General features: G+C 40.4%; 1 pseudogene; it reads right to left on the minus strand.

Moving 5' to 3' along the window:
- Positions 1-1,346: 1,346 nt before the first annotated feature.
- Positions 1,347-5,695, minus strand: LOC117613902 (annotated as a pseudogene).
- Between the last annotated feature and the right edge of the window lie 247 nt (positions 5,696-5,942).

The following is a 5,942-nucleotide window of genomic DNA, read 5'->3' on the forward strand; positions in this document are numbered from 1 at the left end:
GGATCTTCTCAGCACATTAGACCCCCCATTAAAGAAGACTTGCTAGTGGCAGAAGGAGGAAGTTCGGTCGAGGACTCCACCTGCTCAGCTAGCAGATCATCTAGGCCCGAGCCATACAGCTTCCATCTTCCAACATCTCCGACAGGGGGCAGACCACCAACCTCCTTTCGATGTTTGCTCAGCAACCAGCGCCATTCAAGGAACCTGATAGGGATGTTCAGAGCTTACTGAACCTTGGTCATGTTCGGGCTGAGATCGAGTTTCTTGCATATGTCATTCTCTGCAAGCAGAAGATGGAAGTTAGTCAGATACACAACAAAGAATTCCATGGCAACTGTAGCATATCAAAAGGATGCAACTTACCATCACAGTTGGTGAGAAGAACGAGCGGACCGTCGCCAACCTTCTCTTCCTATCTGCTGCTGACTTTCAACACGTTCGTGCTTCGCACATGATCGCCTTGACTCATATTGATCCTAGTTCATGGCACAAAAAAAAGAAGGAATTGAAGCAATTTGGATCAGCCACAAAAAAGACGACCCAAACTGCCACCTGCTCCAGCAGCAGATCGCGCACCTCCAGCCCAGTTACAGCTGGACAGCCCGAGTAAAAAGCCTCCTCCACGCAGGAGCCCAATTCAAAGAAGGAAGCCCAGTTGCAGTTGGATGGCCCAACGGGTAATTCACATCTCCTACATGCCGCCACGCGCCATGCAGAAGCTGGGGGGCATTTGTGGGAACCTAATTAAATCAAAACCCTAGGTCAATTAATTAGGCTAATTAATTTGGGAATTATTTGACCTAATTAGGAGTTACCTAACCTAATTGGGAATTACCTAATCAAATTGGGGGTTACTTGATCCCCAATTTAATTAGGGATTTGGTTAAATCCATAATCCCTAAATGCACCAACCCCACCAACCACACCAACCTCACCAACTACACCAACCACACCAACCTCACCAACTACACCAACCCCACCAACCTCTCCAAGGCCACTATAAATACCTGGTTACGCACAAGGATGAGGTACGTCAGAATTCCTACTCAAACTCTGCATAAGTTGTTTCTTAAAAACCCTAGCAACCTCCTCTCTTTCTCTCTCTCACACAAGGCTCCGGCCACCACACACGGCTCCGGCCAACCGGTTTTCCTTGAATTACCCTACCTAACTTAGGCATCGGAGGGCCTTTGGCCAACACCCCCCGGGTGTGGTCTTTTACTCCGATCTGTTTTGCAGGGAGAAAGAGAGGCGGAGAAGACGAAGGAATCTTTGGCGAATATTCTTTTGGGGGAAATTTGCTCCCACATTCTTTTGGGGGAAATTTGCTCCCACAATGAGGATAATACATTTTGCCAAGCTTTATAATTTTTACTAAAATTAGTAGGGTCCTAATTCTGTTAGTTGACTATTTTTTCAAAAAATACATTCCATCTCTTAGTTCCAACTTCTCTTCAGAAACTAGACCCGTTAAGAAACTTTGCAGCTGTTGGAGAGTTTTGTCATAAGGAGGATCGGCTATGCAGAACATCTGCAGGAATGAATGTGTTAAGAAATCTATTTTAAACAGTAACTTTCTTACCAGATATCATGTTACTTGGCAGAAACCAAATATCACAGGGAGTGTTAAAATCATCCTTACCTTGAGAGTATTATGAGTTCAATCTAATGCCATGCTTCCAAAGTTTGTGAGCATCCCCAAGATAAATTTCTGCAAAAAACCAAATACCATTTGAAAAGCTGAGAACACAATGGCACCATGCATTTTTATCTGTTGACATATTTGAGATTGATACTCAAGACTGGACAAACTTAACATGGTTATTATAATTGGCAAGCTATGAATTATGTGTTTCCCTTCCCCTCCCCTTAGTGGGAAAAGAAGGGAGTTAAATTTCTACTTTACTTGATTATTTCAGCTATTGACAAGTTGGTAAAATGTGGAAGATAGTGTCATGAGCAGCAATTTTGTTCCTCCCTTTTGGTCTTTATAAAGAATATCCAGTATGAAAATGAAGATCCAGAGATGGAAAACTAGAACTTAAGGCCGTAGTACCTAGAGATGGAAATATACTAAAAGCAAAAGAAGATCCAGTATGAAAATGAATTGGTAGATCCTTACCAAACAACTCAAGCCATTGGGATGGATTTAAACGTATACAAGATGTGGTCAATCTTGCACACATCACATACCTCATACACAGTCATTTCCTTGTGCAGTTGATCCTCCACAGAGGCTACAGAGCTCTCCCCCTTTTCATCAGCAACTATAAGATCCTCGATGCTTCCATTCGTACCACCCTTTTTACCACTGTCAACCATACCTTCCATTAGTGGAAACACGTGGTCTTCAGAGTCCGCCCCAAATGATTCTGCAAGAATTCCCTTCAATAGTAAAAAAGAGGCAAACATATGAGTTTTCCTCTTGACTTCCAAAGCTTAAAACTTCAATAAATAACAAGAACCCATTTAAAAAACATTTAGCTCGTGGGGAACGTTTGACGTGAAATGACCTATTGTAAGCATCTTACCTTGACCGTACCAAGACTTTTCTTCCATAGCAGTTTACGAGGGGTCTTGATTTCATTAAACCTCTTTGCATAATCAGATAGTAGTTGGTCAACAGGTCCAGGTACATTAGGGCACTCATCCTGAAATTTGGTTTAAAGGTTAATCAACGTTTACTGAAATTTTGTTACAAATAGAATAGAAAATGTAGTTCTAATGACAATAACAAATGCTAATGAGATGTATACAGTATAACGGACAAAAGACATCAGTTTATGCACAAGGTTTAGAATGAGTCAAACATAAGTTGCCTAGATACTCATGCAGAGAATACGTCACCAACTGACTAATAAGTTTGGGGAAAGAAACAGTGGGCGAGGAAAATGCTGAAGTTAAGTGAATCAATAGGATAGGTGGGAAATTTTAAAAGAACTAAATTAAATTAAAATGCTGGCAAGAAATCATAACTAATGGGGGCCTCAAGGAGCATTAAGCTATTAAAGCCGCTCCTAAATGCAGAAGAAACAACTAAAGTCCAAGCGATTACATTTAAAACATAATCATGTTCATATGTGTTAGGGGTTACGTGAGTTACCATAGTTAAGGGTCTTCAATGACAATACATTAGTGTTTTAGCTGTTATGTTGCTAGTAGCCTTTATTAGAATATAATGGATTTTCCGTTTCATTGTAACCACTAGAAAGATATCTTATAGTTTGTGTATAAATATTGGTTGTAATATCTCAAGTATCATAAGCGAATATACAGTTTCTACATGGTATCAGAGCTAATGGCTAACGCCAACTAGCCATCCTCCAGTTGCCAACATTGAGAGTCGTTAGCGCTTCTCACTCCTCACCCATAAGGGTGTTTGTATGCATAGTGTTTTTTTTCCTCTCTTCTTCTCAAAGATGAATATGTTTTTTCTTTCCACCTTAGCTGTAGCCGTACCTTTATTTTACCACTACAACCCTTTCTTCTGTTAGCTCATTATTTTTGTGTCTCCACTGCACCGTCTTCATTGTGGATCGTCTCCTCCATCGAGCTCTCTTGTGGCAACACATGGTAGCTCCATTTATCTCCCTTGGCCATGATGGCCAGATTTCTGTTTCCTCTGCTAGCCTTGTTACCGCTCACCGAGTCTTCTCCTCACCGGCTTTTATCCCTCTCATGTCATGCTATCTTGCCGTTGTTGTTCTCTGACACAGCCATTGCATGTCCCTCTTTTGGCTTGCTAGCCCCTTGTTATCTATCAATGTTGGGCCACTTCTCTCTGTTGAAACAGAGCAAAAAAAAACTTTTCCTTTCCCTCAAAGATCACACCTCTCTATCGTTGGTTTCTCTACTTGAAATCTCTCTCCACTTCTTCGTCTCTCTCACTGAGCTGTCTCTCTTCCCTCCACGAGCCTTATCCTAGTCTGCAATCGTGGGTTCTCTCTCTCTCCTGTATTTATGATGGTTTCTCTTTCATGGTGTCCATACTTTCCCCTTCTTTGTTGATATTGTCTATCATTGCTCACCAAGCCGTCTCTCTTTCCTCCGTGAGCCTCATCAACGCTCGCCGAGCCTTCTCTGTCGTGCTACACTGCCGGTGTTCCCTTTGCACAACCCCTGTTTCTTCCTCTGTGTTGCGGACTTGGTATCGGCCAGTCAAGCCCTATCACTGTGTCGATGCCTTGGTATCAGCCTCTCACGCTCTATCTATGCTCAACCTTTGTTCTCCTCTCTTTCTTTCTCTCCTTTTTCCATCTTTTTTTGGAAAAAAATTTTAACTCTGTGTTTTGCCCACACTCTCTTTTCCTTTCTCTGTCTCACTTGGTTTCCTCCTTTATTTCTTATTATTGTTTTTTGGGTTCAATCATCCATATTTATTTTAATCTATATGGGCCTCTATCCTCTTGTGATAATCTTTTCTTTGTTGCTTCTCTGTTTCCTGGTGGTTTATAGTGCTTTGAAATTCAAACTTGCCCATGCTCTCGTTTTCTTTTCTTTGTGCCCCAAGTTGGTTTCACCTCCTATCCTCTACGGTTGTGCTGCACCCTCTCTTAACCCCTTTATTCCCTTCAAATATTCCTTATTTTCTCTCTATACACATCCCTTTCTGCTTTTCATGTGATGAATTTTCTTTTGTTTCCATTCCTCATCTTTATTATATTTCTTCTTTTCACATCTTATTTCCAAACTTGTCACCTCTCTGACGTCAAGTTTGCGGGGGAGTGTTAGGGGTTACGTGAGTTACCATAGTTAAGGGTCTTCAATGACAATACATTAGTGTTTTAGCTGTTATGTTGCTAGTAGCCTTTATTAGAATATAATGGATTTTCCGTTTCATTGTAACCACTAGAAAGATATCTTATAGTTTGTGTATAAATATTGGTTGTAATATCTCAAGTATCATAAGCGAATATACAGTTTCTACAATATGCATGGTATCACAGATTGCAGAGAAGTGTGCCAAGGAGATATTTCAAATTATGAGAATGTAAATCCTCGATCCGTCTTTTCCCTCTAACAGAAATTTCGAAATAAATGACATTACCACTGGCAACAATTCATTACCTGGATTTGGGGCCAGAAATTTGAAGAGATGATTGTTGCATCAAAAACATCCATGGAAACCCCGTTATCGCCCAGCTCAGAACCTAAGACATCCACCCCACGTTAGTGGAATAAAATAAAATAATTAGTCTTCTGGTAATGCTGGAGAGAATAGCCCAAAAGATCATTCAGCATAATTTCACATTTCTGCATGCTTCTCTCTCCAAAATGTATCTGAAAAATGATTGCAAACTATGAACATTAAGTTAGACAGTTTGAAGACTACATGAACAACCATTACACCCAACTGAACAAAGAAACCGCAAGCTTAAATAAATAAAAACTGCTTGCCTTGAGGATTTCGAGAGTGCGTATCTCTGTATCGATGTCATAGTCAGATTTGTTGGGAAGCTTTTCAGCCAGCATAACACGGTATTCATAAACTCCATCATGAAGATTAGAAATTCGGTTTCCTGTGGAAAAATTGAATTTGAAGAGCTTATGCTCGTAGATCGTGAAGAAGCTTACGCCCGTAGATCATTTCGAAGAGGCTAAGCTCAATTCCTTCGCGTTCCACAATATTTTGTAGCTGGCTCTGCTTTTCCACAGTCATCTTCTATGTGTTCGACAAAAGTTTCATGAGAGACAGCGGTTGATTTTAAAGAATAGAGACACAGTGGGAGTAAGAGAAGAGAGATCTACATATATTTATGAGTGATGCTACACTTACCACATTTTTATCGCACATTTCTATATCATATGATGTGGCCACGTCAATTAAATGAATGAAGTATATTTTAATAAATAAAATTAGAAAAACAGAAATTATTATTTTACTTGATGTGGTATGTACACATCAGCTGCCACATCATATGGTATAAAAATGTGGTAAGACT

This window comes from Prunus dulcis, chromosome 1 (genome assembly GCF_902201215.1).
Source record: "Prunus dulcis chromosome 1, ALMONDv2, whole genome shotgun sequence".
Taxonomy (NCBI): Eukaryota; Viridiplantae; Streptophyta; class Magnoliopsida; order Rosales; family Rosaceae; genus Prunus; species Prunus dulcis.